At 45.7% G+C, this 19,332-nt stretch overlaps 3 protein-coding genes across 10 annotated transcripts in view; all 3 read right to left on the reverse strand.

The window, feature by feature from the left end:
- LOC142466363 (uncharacterized) overlaps window positions 1–19,332 on the reverse strand; it is a 790,214-nt gene that overhangs the window by 514,924 nt on the left and 255,958 nt on the right. The gene's annotated exons all lie outside the window — the stretch shown is intronic.
- LOC142466695 (uncharacterized) overlaps window positions 1–19,332 on the reverse strand; it is a 431,792-nt gene that overhangs the window by 362,177 nt on the left and 50,283 nt on the right. The gene's annotated exons all lie outside the window — the stretch shown is intronic.
- The window catches only part of LOC142466692 (uncharacterized), a 308,558-nt gene that overhangs the window by 33,244 nt on the left and 255,982 nt on the right, over window positions 1–19,332 (reverse strand). For 3 of the 6 annotated variants that reach the window (XM_075571995.1, XM_075571994.1, XM_075571996.1), the window contains exon 2: window positions 5,880–6,065. The exons of 1 other annotated variant lie outside the window; for it this stretch is intronic. The gene's annotated coding sequence lies outside the window, so the exon portion shown is untranslated. Of the gene's footprint in view, window positions 1–5,879; window positions 6,066–14,325; window positions 14,443–19,332 lie in introns of all 6 variants that reach the window. 2 more of the 6 variants (XM_075571997.1, XM_075571993.1) reach the window with 1 other exon arrangement.

Below are 19,332 nucleotides of genomic sequence, written 5' to 3' on the forward strand. Positions count from 1 at the left end.
TTATGAAAAGACCCAGAGACCCATAATGTATACAATACTGGCATACTGATGCACAGCAGATGTCAGGCTAGTGACACCTTTGAGACAGAGACCAGACACAGTGGCCCCAAAGTTATGGGTGTAGCCCAGGTATGCTAAGTGGCCTGGGCATCAACCTGACCCATGCGCCCTGCCCACCGGACAGCCCTTTTGACCGGTCTTATGAATTGTGGGTCACTTGGCTATTCGTGGGTTTTTAAAGTGAAACTTCTTTAGTGGCACCTAGTCCTGATGGGACAAAACTGGAGAGATGGGGGACGAAATGTGAAACGGAAGTGACGTCACGTAATGGACGCCGCTCCCCTCACATGTCCCCTGTCACATGCCACCGCCGGCGCCGCTCCTAATGGCCGCTGCACGCATCCCCCAAACCTCCCCCCCACCCCCCACTCCCCACCCCCACGGCCGCTGTTCCCCGCCCGCTGCCATGCCGCGCATGCGCAGTTGTGATGGCGCCGCTGAAGGATGCCACACATGCGCAGAAGTGGCTGGCAGCGGCGCCATTCCCCCCACACGGCGCCATTCCGCCCTCCACTGATGCGGGCCCCCTGTGGCACACAGCGCAAACCCGGGCGCAACCCGCGCGGCACAGGGGCAGGCTCCTGCTGCTGGAAGAAAGGGTGACCCGGGTGGGGGGGGGGGCCCGGGCAGCGGACGGGTAACCTCACCTCTCGCCCGCGGTCACTCATGCCCGTGCCGGGCACATGTACCCCACGGGTGGGGGGGAGGGGGTATGCAGAATTTGTGGAAGGGGGGGGGGAGGTGGTGCGCAATGTTACACCCCGCCCCTGGCTGTAGCAGGACACACACACACACACACACACACTGACTGACACACATACACACACACTGACTGACTGACTGACACACACACACACTGACTGACACACATACACACACACATACACACACACTGACTGACACATACACACACTGACTGACACACATACATACACAGACACTGACTGACTCACATACACACACACTGACTGACACACACACTGACTGACACACATACATACACACACACTGATTGATACACACATACACACATTGACTGACACACACACACTGACTGACACACACACACTGACTGACACACACACACACTGACTGACACACACACACACACTGACTGACACACACACACACACACACACACACACACACACACACACTGACTGACACACATACACACACACACTGACTGACACACATACACTGACTGACACACATACACACACACACTGACTGACACACATACACTGACTGACACACACACACTGACTGACACACACACACTGACTGACACACATACACACACACACTGACTGACACACATACACTGACTGCCACACATACACACACACACACACACACACTGACTGACACACATACACACTCACTGCCACACATACACATGGTGACTGACACTGACTGACACACACACACTGACTCTCACACACACACACACAGACTGACACACACACAAACACACACACTGACTGACACACACACACACACACACACTGGCTGACACACATACACACGAGGAATTCACACTTAGTGCAAATAGCTAATACAGGGGATGTGTGCCGAGCACGCGCATTATAAGTCAAATTTATTTGCGTTTTGTCAATGAAATTGTATTTTGATTTTTAATTAAAACATCACCAATACAAATACAATTTCTGTGACAAAAGTCAAAGAAGTTTCACTTACTATGCGCGTGCACAGCACACACAGCTTTTTTTGTTCCCACGAGTGGATTGGATCCACATGTTAAAGATAGCTTTGGCCAGTCTATAACTGTGGCTCCCCAGGTATTTCCCAGTGTGTTTCCTGAATTTTAATCCATGATGTAAAGATGCAAGACTTTGTTCCAGTACAGCAGCAACCAGTCCAGGAGTGAAGGGGTTAATAACCACATAACCACAGGGCTTTTAAAACCAAGGCTGCATTTCTTGCGCTTGCAAGCAGAGGACAATTTCTTTTGTTTCAAAGGACAATTTCTTTCATTCTCTGATTCCTGTAAGTGTTGTTTTCAAGTGTATTCTGCAGATGTCGTGTGTTTGTCTATTAAGGAAATAAATCACAATTTATTTTGCAACTTGTTCTGTTCAATCAAATACCCAGAAATATAAATGGGTTGATAAAAGTTGGTGACATCGTGACAGTTATATTGTATTAAGATAAGTTTTCTTTATAAGCTAATTATGAGTAATAAAGTAAAATATTGTCTGGAAGTGAGCCTGACAAAAATAAAGTATAAGACTAATAATAACAAATGTGTTAAAACTGTTAAGAAAATGTGCTGCAGCGTGTCAAAATTGCACCTTTTGAAGTGCTGCCAATAGAGATTTTTCACCACTCTCAAAATATATATATTTGCCTACTGCCCCTATGGAACTGAGATAATTACCACCTCCATAGGTAGCCTAAATTTACCCCAGTATCCCTGTTCTCAAACCCCCTGATCCCCTTAATCTTTCCCAGGTAACAGGCTCTGCGGCAGTCTCCGATTAAGAAGCCCTTACGGCTTCACGGGGAACCCAAAGAAATAGGCTCCCTAGACCACTCCCTATTGACATGTCTGCCAGGCAGATCGGTACAGAGGGGGAAGAGACGGAAAAAAAAGTTTTTAAATCTGTGTCTATAATTTTTATATTACAGGATGTTTCTGTCAGAAGAATATAGCGCAGATTATATTTATATTTAGTAGTGTTTTGAGGTTTTCAATGTCAATTTTATACCCAAAGGTTTCAGGTTAGTTTTGCTACAGATCAAGCAACAATATTTAGTTATGTTTTAAATGCTGTTATCCTTTCTGTAATATTGTTCACATGTAATAAATGTGAACAAAGGAGGGGTGTTATTGCTGTTTATGCCCAGAAGTTAGATGGCTTAGTGCCCGGGATGAACGAAATCTGAAATAATTTTTTTTTTAAGAATAATGCTGAGTCTCTTTTAAAGTTGGCATTGTGCTCGGCACTTTTCAAAGAAATTATATTACAGCTAATTAGTGTGAAGTTCTATACAAAATCATTTTAACCATTTTCTTTTGGTTTGGCAATAAATGGGGCATTACATTTTATGAATTTAAAATTGTACAAAAGTCAAGACCACAATGACTGCTTGGTAAAACAATTAGTAAGTATTGCATGCAACCAATATATTTTTGAGTCTCTCTAGGCACACGTCAAAGTTAAAAGTGCACCTACGCGAGACAGAGTTAAAGGTCAAGTATTTCCTATGCAAGAACGTTTTTCATCCCAGATGAAAAGACCCTACTACTACTACCATAATAGCAATTAAAGTGGCAGAGGTCTCTTCCTGGATCCACATGCAACTTATCCCAGCACCACCCACAGTTGCTTCAAGTTAAACTATAGCCAAGGTGGAAAATCCAAAAGACACAGCTGCTACAGAATATAAAATTTATGTTTTTAGGGCACAATAATCCCCGCCAATAACCAACGGAGGAGAAAGACACAGGCAAAAGTCCGGGCCTCAACACATGAACTTTGAACTTTTTAATAATCTTTTTTTTCTTTACAGGTTTTATTATTTTAATGATGATGTATATTCTATTAGGTTTGTGTGATCAGTGCACACACAAAGACAATAGGGTAGTAATAGGTATATTTTGTTTAGTAATTTTATTTTGTTTTTATTGTTCAGTGTATAGCATATATGCACACTCTTTTGTCACATAATGGAATCCTGGTAAACAAAGTCCACATTTTGTGTGCAATGAAACCCAATGTACTATCCATACCAAATAGGTTGCACCCCAAGAACAAGAAAATTACATTTAACCCCTTGGGAAAAGGACAATATGTTATAAGACACTTGTAGAACAATATATAAGAAATTTGTTACGAAGGGTGTAGAAATATGAGTTTGCCCTAGGGAAGTTATGGATTTTGTGCTAGAAGGATAGATATAGAATTACCCTGCAACTAGACCAGGTTATGTTATTTAGGAAGAGTGGTTCCAGCTTTAAAGGTAGAGATGAGGGATGGGAATCATTGGGACTTGGTGGTTGGATTGGTTCTCTGGAAGTGAAGCTAGCGGTTTTTTTTGTATGTGTGTTTGTCCTACTCATTGCTCTCTGTGTATGTGTTAAGTACAGCAAAACTTTGGTCCGGAAGTGCGCTGCAATCCCCCACCAACGCTATGCCTCCTTTCGGTGATAAAGATGTCGGCAGTCCCCCAGAAGAAGAGACCAAAGAAGGAATCAACTGAACCGATATAATGTCCGGAATGAAATGAAGTCATGCACAATTGGACAACTGTTTGGTCCAGTATGACAATGAAATGGTTAACTGTTCTTTAAATAGACTCTCTCTTAAGGATATGGGAGGACTGAGAAGACTGGATATGAGGATATGAGGAAGGTGGGAGGTCACCCAGGGGTGTGAGTCAACCACAAGGACAAGTCATCCATTTTGACCATAGCATCCATATTGCTGTTTTGCCATTCTAAGTAAATGCAGTATGAAAGATGTGTGTGAGGAGGATGTTTGTGCAGTCGCTTCCAGGAGATATTAACCCCCACCAACACCCATTTATTCTCAGAAAGTGAAATTGTAAATAATGAGTAGCTACAATGCGCTAATTATAGAGGAGCAGTGTAACTAGTAATTTTTAATAAGTGTTGTCATTTTCATGACAAAAGGAGGGAGCTGTTAATATAAATTTCAGTAACAATTTGTTCCCTTTGTTCCAATATATATTTTAATATCCATTTTGTTTCAGCTTGTCCCAGGTTTTACTTTTAAAATGTATTATTTTAAAACTTGAGCAGGTGCTCTGGCATGTCTTCTAGAACTTTTTAGCCTTGAAGGTAAGAGAAGAATGTTAGCTTGTTAGCTTTTTATAAACAAAGTTTTACTCTCTGTACTCCCTTCTCTGCTTCCCTTACTCCCTATAAATAAGTGAAAGGCACAAATGTAAGCAACATTTAATCTATGTAGCAATAAATTAGGTAGAATGTCAGCGAATACCTCTACGACACTTCAGCAAAAACACCTCTAGAACTGTTTTTGGCTATATAACTCTGTGTTATCTGTAATAAAGTAGTCTAGTGATTTGATACAAGAGCTTGCATGTGTCTAATTCAAACTGCTGGACTCAAGGCCTGCACTGCTCTCTACCCACACATTGAATACACAATCTCCTGGGAGAGCTTCCGAGTCGCGGACGGGCATAAAGAATTATATATTAACATTTATATTATACCCTGTGTGGTCAGCTAGTCTTGAAAACCGATGACTAGTTGACCCGTGGACTACTAAGGGGTTAATATGTACTGTAATGTATTTTAACAACTATTTTATAATCTATTCCATGTTGGTTTAGCTTATCTTGCCTATGTATATAATGGGCAGTATATTGGTCATTATATACATAGGAGACAGGGCTAACACCAGCTTGGAGTAGGTGATAAAATATTTGTGGTATTTCTGCTGTTCCTCCTGTTCCAATAAATATCGGAACTTGATGTATTGCAGTTTTTACTTGAAAATTAGGTATTATGCCTGTTTTGTATCGAATCTGATGCTTTTAACGGGTCCGATAAAAAGCGCTTTATTTTTGGCGCTGCAACGCTGATTCATTGCATAATAATAATAAGGCACTTTTTTATGGGCGGTAATATGGCATTTTTGGTTACCGCAGCTTTATGTATCTGGCTCTTTGACTCAAGTCAGGTTTAGTGATATTAAGATCTAGTTGACCCATAATGGTGTATGCAGATGTATCAATATTTGCAATTTAACATCAGTAATAAGACAATAGAGATGTAAAAAGCATGCAACACTCATATTGCAGATTACCTTGTGCTGGCGCATTAATTTTCCACAGCGTACCCCACTCGATACCAAGCTCTTTCCCATATTCATCTCCAGACCAGGAGCTCTGTGTGTGGGGCGAGGTCTGTGCAGGTTCTGTAGTAGATTTTCCTGTGGTACTGGAACGCCACAAGGTTCTGTTCTTCCTCGTTTCTTGCACAATTTACAAATCTAAAATTGGGACAGTTAGTGAGGTCTCAAAGTAATGTCTATTTTATAAAGGAAGAGATGAAAAAAGATACAAGTTGTTAATAATGTGACTTGTCTTCTCTTTCTTCTCTACAGTTTTTGAGGTGAACAGAAGTTAATGGAGAGCAATGTATATACGATGGCTCACTTGTATGTACCCACAGTTTGAAAGGAATGGGAGCCACAGACAACACACCAGGGACTACTTTCTTATTACTTAAAAACAAAAGAAACACTGTTGTAATTAAAAAGTCCCTGGTAAGATAACGCAAGTACCACAAAGGTGAGTTTTCATTCGGTGGAACTAAACAGAAAGTGGGGTTGATGTAACAAGGTGTTGTAGCAGGAATGTGTTCCATCAGCAACCTGAGCTTATAACATGCCCTGGACTGATTTGGAAACTGGACTATAGAAAAAGCCTTGAGCCACAGTCAAATGAGGTAACAATGTCGGTTTGGGCTTGAAACTCCCCCCCCCCCCACCTCCCGCATCCCATCACTCCACATAGACCACAGATTTTACCCGTGCACGCGCCACCAGACACGCGTGCAGCAGTGACCACTGGGGCCATAGCCTAGACTACATACGGGCAGCAATGGTGCTGAACAAGGCAGTGAGGAGAAGAAAGGAGTGAGGGGAGAGGTGCAAAGAGCTGCTGTGATCACATGCTCATTGCCATTTACTTGAGTGGCTGTTAAAGTGAAATTGAGGCTATTGAACTTTAGTGAATCTAGTGTTTGGTAAACAGAGGAGGCAAAGTGGATAAGGAAAAATAACTCCCTGCAGATCAGTGCCTGGGAGGCAAATAAAGGGTGTGGGAGGAAGGGGGATACAGAACACTGTCATGATAGAGAGGGTTTGGCCCTGGATTAAAGGGATTACACCCCATTTGGCCAACCTCTACTCTCACCTGGGAAGCAAGGGGTTAACTGGACTGGGGTCCAGTAATGTATTTTTGCCTTGCTTCAGCCATCTAACTGTTTATTCCCCTGTATAAATGTATTGTTTCTGTGCTAGTGTCTGCACCACACACACACACTGGGGCTTAAGGGGTTAATGAGCTGCAGTTTAGGAAAATACAAATGTGTGGTGTCTTTTCAGAAATATCTGGGCTTCAAAAGGCTTGATTGAAGTTGGGTGTGAAAAGTACAGAGGGGGTTTGGTGTATGTTAACACATATTGCTGGTAGAGACAGCTAGGCCCATGTCTGGGGCATTGGGTGTGAAATCTAGCACCTGTGACAAATGCTCTCTACACACGAGTCCCTGCTTCAAAGGATTTATTGACCAGGGGTTATGGGGGCCAGGGGTGCGGTTACCCAAGGAGATATCAGAATGAGTGACCTTATTAAATATAAGAATATTATATGTCCTCGGCTGAACGTGCTAAAAGCTACATATGTGTATTCGTGGGACTGATTCGCAAATAACGATTACAGACACATGATGTCTAGCAGGTCCTAAGAGACAGACATTAGTATCTCTCTTCATTTTAGTATTACACGGTAATATTTAGTCTCATTGGGAGCGTCATGCGTGCCGGAATATATTAATATGTCTCGTGCGCCAGTAAGTATTACTGAACTGAAGTTATGAAGTTATTTAGATAGGAAAAGCAGTTTTTTAAACGTCCTTGGGTGGGAGGAGTTTTACTCTGTGGAAAACTGTCAACCTCACCACTGATTTATGAGAGGGGCTGGGTTTAGGTTGTGTTCAATGGGAAATAATTGTATAAGAACCAGGCTCAGCCTATGGCTATTGTTTTTCGTGTCTTTGTGAGTTTCAAGATTGCTGCATGAACTGCTAATCAAGATTTTATGATTATTTCCTCATTCCAACTTTAAGTGCATATTTTGTTTGTTATTTGTATATCTCGTGTGTTCACCTTTTTCAAAGAATAAATTAAATTTTATCATATCCAAGCCTCGTTCAGTTCAACCCAGTGATATTTGGTGTGTATTATTAATAGCCTGTTACAAAGCTATCGTCACAAACACAAACAGCAATAGAAACACAGTAAGAGAAACCATGTGAGACGGGTAACTCTTCTCTTGAGGGGTATTGAGGAAATAATTTAACAAGCTGTTTGGGGGATAAATAAAATGAATATTTCTGTTTCTTCAGTAGTTTCGGGAGGTTTTACAAGGATTTGGAAAGACAATAAATGAAGGTTATTGTCACAGAGTAATAGTCTGGAGAATATAGATGTGGCATTAGCTGCCCAGTAAACTATGTAAAGTAGTGTAGGTGACAGCAACCAAATTTATCCGTAATGTCAACAGCTGCCTCTGCTTAAATAAGGCTTTGAAAAGTGTGACCCAGCGTTCCTAAGATGGGGAAAGATTTGTGTGGGATGAGAGGAAAAGGAGTGCTTAGGATAGCTAGCAAGGAGAAAAGGCTGTTTGTACAAACTCTTATGGGTTTGTAATCTCAGAATTTATTTAAACTGAAGCAGAATAGAAAATGGTATTTGAAGGGGCAGTCCCTCCTGAGAAGAACGTGAACAATGGCATATTTAATAGGTTAAATGTAGCGAATTGCCAAGTTAAAAAACCCGTTTAGCAAACTAAAATAAACATAAAACTTCCATAGAAAACAAAGTAATTATAATGCCCTCATTAGTCAAACACATACAAGTTCCTGGAGAAATACAGAACAGGATTTCGTTCACAATACATAAATAAGTAAAACAGTTATTTTAACTCTTTGAGTGACGGCGGGGTCATGTGATCGCTCCCTCACTGATGACAGAACGGACGGGGAGACCCCTTCCCTTCTATCCCACGTAGTGATATATCCGTCCTGCCCTGCACAGGAGCACAGAATGTCATCTCCCCTAGGAAAACCAGCAAAATTACTATGACGTAGCTTTTACATCATGGGGCCAGACGCGGTGACATAGCAGCTACATCAAAAGAGCACCCAATGGGTTAAATGGTGATTTCATCCTTTTCAAGGAAGTCATGTACTCCCAGTGATTTCATGGTCTCCCGCCGCTAGGTTGGATTTAAAGCAGCAGTTAAAGCTGCCTTTAAAAAAAAATGTTTCCCTTCAATTTGCGCATCAATGCAATGCAAACACTGACAAGTGATTAGCTAAGTTGCCGATCGATCCGTTCTTCTGTGATCAATCGGCAAAGATTCGGCTCGAGGGGTCACTAAATCACTGTGTAATGCAGTCAGTGGAACACATATTTATATTCATATGTATTCCACTGACGTGTGCTCGCTCCCGAGCCCTGGTCCTGTCTCATGGGGCTTCTCCAGCAGCAGCATCTCCCCGTCGAAGTAAGTATTGTGACTTGAACTAAACGTCACGAAACGCGTAGGATGGAGCTATTCCTGTCCATGAGCGAAGGCACCAGGATTTCGGCAGCCGGTAGTGACGTCATCAGGAGAGACAGTGTGAGGAGTTGCGGCCGCCAACGGAGAGCAGTACAACACTGATCCCAGCTGCCAGACACCACCAAGGAGGCTCAAGCCACGGACAGCAATTTGTGTCGTGCAACACGTGCAGACACACTAAGTGTGGGTTTTTTTGTGTGCGTGTGTGTATTAATAAATGTTTTAATCAGTACGACACTAGGTACTTTTTATTTCACTTTCTTTTGGGAGAATCGCGCATTGTTAGAGATCTTGGAGAAGGAATGCAGGTGTGGACCTGATCAAGCGCAGGGGAGAGGATTAAAGATACCCATTTTTTGCCAGTGATCAACTTCATTCCTGTAAGTAGGCATTTGTCAGGGTGAAGCGGGCCTCATAATCAAAGGTGCTGCACAATGGTTTGTCCCCTTTATATCCATAGGAAACACTGTTAGGAGGAAAGACAAGTCTAAATCCATCGACGTGGATAACAGGACTGTTTTCCATAACCATATACATATACGGACTAGTATTGTACGGTTCTGTTCCTTTAACAGAATTGTGGAGGTGGTGAGCGCACATATGAGATAAGAAATAGATAAAATATATAGAGACAGTCTATTAGTATATCTCACAGACAGAGCCTCTGTCAATCAGACAATACATAGAGGCCCAATACTCAAGATAGACACTTGATCAGAGGGTCAGGGAATGCAATAAATAGTAAGAGGTAAGATATCTATGCTCACACGGCCATATGTGAGCCCCTTTCACAACAATTGGTATCTTTCCACCAGCCTCTGGGGAAACAGTCACTTTTCGCTAATATCCAAGGTCCCACAGACCGTACCAAGAAAGGATAGTACAGGCAGGAAGTTAGAAATCAAAACATTTTATTTACAGATAACAAAGTAAGTGTAGACTTACATATAAGTATACACTTCAGGTCCGACAGTAGTCTGGTGAGCTCCGACGCAGTGTCTTCCTTTTTTCGCGTCTGATTACAGGACCATGACAGGTGTACACGTGGTGGCTAGGGAAACCTGTGTGCAATGGTCCAGCACGCAACCGACAAGGAACGACGCGTTTCGGAAATAACTTTCCTTCGTCAGGTTCCTGACAGTTGCTTGCTCTTGCTTCTCCCCTTATTAGTACCTTACGTAATTGGCTGCACAGCTGTAATCGTGTTCTATATAATTAAAATCCTCCGTGACAGCCATCTACATCCAAAGTCTAGCGCTCATGATCCTACTGCTCTCAGACTGTTAAAGGCACATAGCTAACAATTTCAGCAACCGATGATGCTCATACAAATTGTAGAGTATGCTGGTTTAAAAACAAGTAAATGAGGTAAAGCTCATACATAATAACATTTTATACATAGTAAAATCTTCATACTGCATTCTATTTCATATTTATGTCTATCATATATTAAGTGTTTAATGGTGGAATACAGTAATAGATGCCCTCCCTAAAAGTCTGATATAGTATTTAAATGTCTCCTCTATTGCAGGCACAGCTGATACAGAAGTGTTTAAAAAGCGCCATCTAATGGATGGCATGGACGCCTGTGACTCAATTTGAAATGCCCAAGCAGATATTGATTTACACAGTACATTAAGATATTACAATGACCATAGAAAAGTGGTGGTCTGACAGGTCTTTGTTCCAAACTTATATTACTTGCTACTAAGAGAAGCTATAGATCGCATCAGGCATAAAAGGTCTTACAACTTCTATATGGTTTCGAAATGAATTTTCGCTAGGATGCAAACAGACCATCTTCTGGGTAGTTTTAGAAAGTCCAGTAATTAATTGCCCTCCCTATAAAAGTGATATTTGGTATAGCATACCAGTTTTAAGGCTATTCACCTCTAAGTAGACAAATAGAATGTTTTGATGTATTTCAAAATACACACCTTTTTGCTCAAACTGCATTCCTGTACAGTTTACAGAGTCCTTAATATATAATAGACGTAAATATGATCTAGAATGCAGTATGAAGATGTTACTATGTAAAGAATTTTATTATGTATGAGCTTTACCTCATTTACTTCTTTTTTTTAAACCAGCATACTCTACAATTTGTATGAGCATCATCGGTCGCCCCAATTGTTAGCTATGTGCCTTTAACAGTCTGAGAGCAGTAGGATCATGAGCGCTTAACTTTGGATGTAGATGGCTGTCACGGAGGATTTTAATTAGATAGAACACGATTACAGCTGTAGTAAAGTACTAATAAGGGGAGAAGCGCACGCAACTGACAGGAACCTGACGAAGGAAAGTTATTTCCGAAACGCGTCGTTCCTTGTCGGTTGCGTGCTGAAGCGTTGCACACAGTACATTAAGATATTACAATGACCATAGAAAAGTGGTGGTCTGACAGGTCTTTGTTCCAAACTTATATTACTTGCTACTAAGAGAAGCTATAGATCGCATCAGGCATAAAAGGTCTTACAACTTCTATATGGTTTCGAAATGAATTTTCGCTAGGATGCAAACAGACCATCTTCTGGGTAGTTTTAGAAAGTCCAGTAATTAATTGCCCTCCCTATAAAAGTGATATTTGGTATAGCATACCAGTTTTAAGGCTATTCACCTCTAAGTAGACAAATAGAATGTTTTGATGTATTTCAAAATACACACCTTTTTGCTCAAACTGCATTCCTGTACAGTTTACAGAGTCCTTAATATATGATAGACGTAAATATGATCTAGAATGCAGTATGAAGATGTTACTATGTAAAGAATTTTATTATGTATGAGCTTTACCTCATTTACTTCTTTTTTTTAAACCAGCATACTCTACAATTTGTATGAGCATCATCGGTCGCCCCAATTGTTAGCTATGTGCCTTTAACAGTCTGAGAGCAGTAGGATCATGAGCGCTTAACTTTGGATGTAGATGGCTGTCACGGAGGATTTTAATTAGATAGAACACGATTACAGCTGTAGTAAAGTACTAATAAGGGGAGAAGCGCACGCAACTGACAGGAACCTGACGAAGGAAAGTTATTTCCGAAACGCGTCGTTCCTTGTCGGTTGCGTGCTGAAGCGTTGCACACAAAGTTTCCCTAGCCGCCACGTGTACTCCTGTCGCGGTCCTGTAGTCGGACGCGAAAACAGGAAGACACCGCGTCGGAGCTCACCAGACGGCTGTCGGACCTGAAGTGTGTACTTATATGTAAGTCTACACTTACTTTGTTATCTGTAAATAAAGTTTGTTTATTTCCAACTTCCTGCCTGTACTATCCTTTCTTGGGACGGTCTGTGGGACACTGGATATTGGGAAAAAGTGACTGTTTCCCCATGCCGTGTGAGTATAGATATCTTACCTCTTACTATTTATTGCATTCCGACCCTCTGATCAAGTGTCCATCTTGAGTATTGGGCCTCTATGTATTGTCTGATTGACTGGAGCGCTGTCTGTGAGATATACTAAGACTGTAACTATATATTTAATCTATTTCTTATTTCATACGTGCACTCACCACCTCCACATTTCTACAAATATCTGAGGATCAAGGGATGATCCTCTATAGGTTGAGCAGCAGTTCCAACCAAGGGCTAGTATAAATACTATTACTTGGTATTTCTTTATTGTTGTATTCTGTGTATATCTTCCCCTTGGTTCGTGTGCCCCTATTTCTGGCAAGGACATAGTCCACTATACTGCTAGGGAGCACCGTAGATACTCCTCTTTTGTATCCCTGTTACTTTAACGCGTGGGACTTGATTTGTGTGTTCAAGTTCTGTATTTGAAAAGTTTTGGAAGACTTGTCTGTCTTGTCCCTAAGGCTTGTTTAATAGTTGGGGCGTGCGCGAATGCTCGTGCAGCACACTTTTTGTGTGTATAGACTTCAGTGCTCTGAGCAACAGATGGGCATGGCTATGATGTGCACGGGTAGGCGTGGCCATCCCCCCTCTCCCTGCACTCACACAAATCCCACAGAAAGGAGACGGTAAAAGGATTGTGTCACATCCATATTAGCAGCACATCTTGTGTCAGTGCCGTGATACCCAAATTAATGGTAAATAATAATCCAAACATTTAGCATAAATAAATCACACAGGCAGTAAAATAAAAGCCATTTGTAACTCTGCCAAGGTACTAAGTGTGCAGGCTATGGAGGGGTGTGTTAAAGAGGCTGAAGAATAGAATGCAGGAGGGAGCAGATGGGGAAATTACATTTTAGGCATTTTTTTTCTAATTAAAAAACACTGGATTTTACTGCGCTTTTAATATTTAAAAAAAAACCTGTCAGGGATAAGAGATGGATTTTGTGTTTTATACAGTATGTGTATGTACACACACAACACCCCCCGATTGGGCAAAAGAGTGTGACGTCGAGGGGCAGCAACACGAAAAGTCTCTATTCAGAGTCTTTCCTCCGGTCTTCCGGCTCAACGCTCACTATCGGCCCTAGTATAGAACGGCTGGCTAACCGCAGCCAATTATAAGTGCCGCGCGCACCATATTACGGGCCTTTGAAGGCTGCCATTTTTTCAATCTTGGACTGATCTATTACACTCCTTTGATTGGGAATATATTTCAATGCTTTCTACTTGTTGATCTAAGAGTTGGCCCATTTATTTTTGGGAGAATTTATTAAGATCAAACCCACAGTCAGTATTATGTATACACGTGGGGGTCTCTGTATTTGGGGTCGGTCACATCCTTCACCTTTTAGGTATAGCTTTATGAGTACACTAGGTACGCTGCCCAACAGGTATTTTTTTTAGGTTAAGCGCTTTGTGTAAGTAAATAGTTATTTTATTGCAGTAATGTGTATGGTCTGAGGAGAGGACGTGTCTGCCCTGAAACACCACGTGTTTGCATATACCTGCTCTGATGCTTTGAATACAAAGTAAGTTACTTACAGAGAAGGCTCCTGTGTGCTTCCTACACCACTTTATTTCTTCATCTTCTCTTTCCCGGAAGTGAAGACACTGACTACATCCAGGTCACAGCTCTGTGTCCTACTGCGCATGCTCACACTAAGGGGATCATGGGAGTTGTAGTTTTTAGACTTCAAAACGGATCACGTGTCACATACTGTGCAGATTAGAAACAAAACAGTAACATTTCCCAGGCACTGTGCTAGGGAGAGATAGTTTCTTCTGCATGTAGATGTGTATACTCCTCTTGGTCCTTAATATATCTCAGTAAAGCTTCTTCAGTTCCTCCCTTTTGGCCAATGTTGAAATGAAGGAGGTAACCTGGATATATAACGCCTGGGCACAAGCAGGGCTGCTGGTTTTGTGTTTGAAATGCAGATTGTCCGGATTTTATCATTTCATTTATTTTCCAAGTTAATAAAAAGTTTCCCCCCCTCTCCATGCTCCCTGCACAGAGCCCCCACCCGCTCCCTGCACCTGGTGTACCCCCCCCCCCCCGCTCCTCGCACAGAGCGCCCCCCCCCCTGCTCCTCGCACAGAGCACCCCCGCTCCCTGCACAGAGCGCCCCCCCGCTCCCCGCACAGAACCCCCCCAATCCCCGCACAGAACCCCCCCTGCTTCCTTTCCTGCACAGAGCCCCCCTGCTCCCCGCACAGAGCCCCCTGCTCCCCGCACAGAGCCCCCCTGCTCCTCGCAGAGAGCCCCCCTGCTCCCCGCACAGAACCCCCCCTGCTTTGCCCCGCACAGAGCCCCCCGTGCTTTGCCCCGCACAGAGCCCCACCTGCTTTGCCCCGCACGGAGCCCCCCCGTGCTTTGCCCCGCACAGAGCCCCCCCTGCTTTGCCCCGCACAGAGCCCCCCTGCTTTGTCCCGCACAGAGCCCCCCGTGCTTTGCCCCGCACAGAGCCCCCCCTGCTTTGCCCCGCACAGAGCCCCCCCTGCTTTGCCCCGCACAGTGCCCCCCCTGCTCTGCCCCTCACAGAACCCCCCCTGCTTTGCCCCGCACAGAGCCCCCCGTGCTTTGCCCCGCACAGAGCCCCCGTGCTTTGCCCCGCACAGAGCCCCCCGTGCTTTGCCCCGCACAGAGCCCCCCCTGCTTTGCCCCGCACAGAGCCCCCCCGTGCTTTGCCCCGCACAGAGCCCCCCTGCTTTCCCCCGCCAAAGCCCCCCTGCTACCCGCCCACAGAGCTCCCCCTGCTACCCTCCGCACAGAGCCCCCCTGCTTTGTCCCGCACAGAGCCCCCCGTGCTTTGCCCCGCACAGAGCCCCCCCTGCTTTGTCCCGCACAGAGCCCCCCCTGCTTTGCCCCGCACAATGCCACCCCTGCTCTGCCCCGCACAGAGCCCCCCTGCTTTGCCCCGCACAGTGCCCCCCCTGCTTTGCCCCGCACAGAGCCCCCCCTGCTTTGCCCCGCACAGAGCCCCCCCTGCTTTGCCCCGCACAGAGCCCCCCTGCTTTCCCCCGCCAAAGCCCCCCTGCTACCCGCCCACAGAGCTCCCCCTGCTACCCTCCGCACAGAGCCCCCGCCTGTTACCCGCACAGAGCCCCCCCTGCTTTGCCCCGCACAGAGGCCCCCTGCTTTGCCCCGCACAGAGCCCCCCCCTGCTTTGCCCCGCACAGAGCCCCCCTGCTTTGCCCCGCCCAGAGCCCCCTCCTGCTTTGCCCCGCACAGAGCCCCCCCCTGCTTTGCCCCGCACAGAGCCCCCCTGCTTTGCCCCGCACAGAGCCCCCCCTGCTTTGCCCCGCACAGAGCCCCCCCTGCTTTGCCCCGCACAGAGCCCCCACCTGCTTTGCCCCGCACAGAGCCCCCCCCTGCTTTGCCCCGCACAGAGCCCCCCCTGCTTTGCCCAGCACAGGGCACCCCTGCTTTCCCCCGCCAAAGCCCCCCTGCTACCCCCCACACAGAGCTCCCCCTGCTACCCACCACACAGAGCCCCCGCCTGTTGCCCGTACAGAGCCCCCCTGCTGACCACACAGAGACCCCCTCCCTGCTGCCCGCACAAAGCCCCCCCGCTGCCCTCACAGAGACCCCCGCCTACTGCCCGCACAAAGCCCCCCTGCTGCCCGCACAGAGCCCCCCCTGCTGCCCGCACAGAGCCCCCCTGTGGCGGTAGGGAGGGTTTGGCCCGGGATTAACGGGGTTACCCCCCAAGGGCCCCCCTCTAACCTCGCCAGGGAGACAAGGGGTTAACTGGGCTGAGGCCCAGAACTGTGACTTAACCCTTGCTAAATAACATGAAAATGCTTATTCCCCTGTGTAAATGATGTTGTTGCTGGATCAGGGTCTGCATAACCCACCCACTGGGACTTAAGGGGTTAATCTTATATGCAGTGCTGAATAAACAGTTACCTGAAAACTGGTAATTTGGTAACTGAGTAAGCCAGGACCCTGAGCCTTGGGGTACAGCCTCCGGGTCACCCCCCAAGTACACACATATTAAAAATATAACGTTGTCATAAGAGAAACATATATTTTTGATAAAGTGACTTTTTGTAGTTTTTGAAATACACAGGCAGAATGCTAATAATGGTGTGCTAATGTACAGGCAGAATGCCTGTCTTTATAATGCATGAGGAGCCAAATGGTGCCTCATATGAGTATTCACTGGAAGTGTATATCAACAGAGAGGTGTGATACATCGCCCTGATCAATAGGTAACTGACCTAATTGGTTATGCGAAAAGCAAAAGCCCACTTCAAAAGGTTTATTGACGTGGCCAGTAGGATGCTAAATAGGATATCCTGCTAGATTTGAGCCTGGCTTCCCAGGGGAATTGTTTATGCGGGAAGCAGGCAAAAGGAAGGGAAGGGTTTGTTATTCACACCTTCCAGCAAAAGGTATTCCCCAACAGGATATCAAAAGTGAGTAACTTTATTAAATATAAGGATACTATGAGATGTCCTTGGCTGAACCGGCTAAGAATTACATAAGTGTATTGGCGAGAGTAAGCCGATCTTGGGAAGTCTAAACATTGAATATGTAACTGCTGCTAAATGCCAGATATTAATATCTCTATTAATGTTCATATTACAATGTAATGATGGGTCTCTCTACGAGCGTCAGGTGTCCCAGAATGCAGTAATATATCTCACCTGACTGTGTGTATAACGGAACGGAAGTTATTCAATGATTTGCAGTAAATATGAAATTTTGGTTGAGTCTGAGGAACCCCTGTTGTGATGAGCAGGGAAAGGCTAGAATTTACAAACCTGATCATCAAAGACTAAGTGGCTAATTGCTTATGCTTGGCCCAACGGACAAAAGGAATTAACCAGAGGAAGTGGAACTTTTCACACTGACCACCTAGCTTCAAAAGCTTCAAGAGGATTTTACTAGACGGCACGGAGCCGTAAACTGGGGTACCAGGGTTAAAATGATATACACTGCCGACACAGTTTATCCGAGTGCGGCTCATTCCGCAAGCCGGGAAATGTCCCGGCTTGCGAGCCGCACTCCCTCAGCGTGCCGCGCATCACCGATGTGCGGTCACGCATCATCGGGTGCCAGCGCCCCCTGCACGCGCGTCCAGGGCTCCCCGAGGGAGCCCTGGTGTCCCGCGATCGCGGGACGGCGGCAGGGGGTTCCGGGGGACCCGGCGGACCCGGCAGCGGTAGGGAGAGCGCCCCGATCGGAGGGCGCTCTTCTGCTGCTTCGGCGCGCGCCCGTCACCCTGCGGCGCGCGCCAGGATACTGCTGCGGCCAAGAACGGGCAAATGCTCGAATAAACTTGGCCGCAGCAGTATAAGTCAAGCCACCCTTTACCCATGTTGTTCATGTTCATTGTTCTTCATGCAAATGATCTTCATGCATGCATGTGACCTGCCTGTTTTGCTGTGATGTCACCTGGAGATATGGGAGAAGTGGCAGTCTGTAATCCTGCTGGCTGTCTTGCCATAATCTTTACGTAAGTGTCTATATTTTGCCTGTTATTGTATAATCTGTTGTGTTCACCTTTATCAAGGAATAAATTATATTTATCATATCTAAGTCTCGTCCCAGTTCAAACCCAGGTATATATATATTTATATATAGTTTTTTGGTGTACAATTACAGCCTGTCGCAAGCTCTCGTGACAGGCTTGTAATTAACTGGTGGCAGCGGCGGGATTGAACTGGACCTGGATTACAGTATTCTGCGGGGTACTGTGATCCAGTGGGAACTTGATGGTAATTGCAAGTTCCTGGGACTAAAGATATTGAACACACAGTGTACAACATATAACACAAGATATGGCACCCCCTCACTGTTCCCCTACTTGTGAGAAGCATTTCCTCCAGAACCAAAGTGCCGGCCATCCGTCTGACTGGAGCCGGGCACCGAGACCGGAGAAGTGCATCAAGTCGGCGCGGGGAGCAGCAGCCAGCAAGGCTGAGAGAGAGACAGCAATCGGTGAGCATGAAACCCGGCAGGCTGAGCAAAGATCCACAGCTGCAGCTGCTGTAACCATCACACCGCCCGGAGAGCAGGGAAGGGACCCAGCTCCGGGATGGCAGAGACTTGTGGAGGGAGCGGGTGGTCTTGGAAACCACGGCAGTCTTGCACCAGGAGAGGTATTGGCCGCTGCGGCGGCCAGTCCATTTTTCCCAGAATTGCTGGCCCTGTTGTTGGCGCAGGAAGAGATGTCCCCAGCAGAGCGGCTCGAGCAGCTGAAGCTGGCGATGATCCGACTCGCTTATCCCCTCCCAGAGCCCGGCGCTCAAGCCTCTCCGCTCTGGACTCCATTGCCCCTTGCTGGGGTTAGTCCACCGGCGGCGGAGAAGCCCTGGAATGAGCCCGGCGCTCAGGCAACTCCGCTCTGGACTCCGTTGCCCCTTGCTGGGGTTAGTCCACTGGTGGCGGAGAAGCACCGGCAGTCGCTGCGGCACTGCCAACAAATGGGCCACAATAATGCCCAGTGCGCTGACCGTGCGCGGTCAGGCGAAGAAGCCCCTCAGGGCCAACGCTCACGAGCTGCGGAAAAGATGACCCAGTTAGCGGCATCCTCTGAT

Source organism: Ascaphus truei, chromosome 15, assembly GCF_040206685.1.
Source record: "Ascaphus truei isolate aAscTru1 chromosome 15, aAscTru1.hap1, whole genome shotgun sequence".
Classification (NCBI taxonomy): domain Eukaryota; kingdom Metazoa; phylum Chordata; class Amphibia; order Anura; family Ascaphidae; genus Ascaphus; species Ascaphus truei.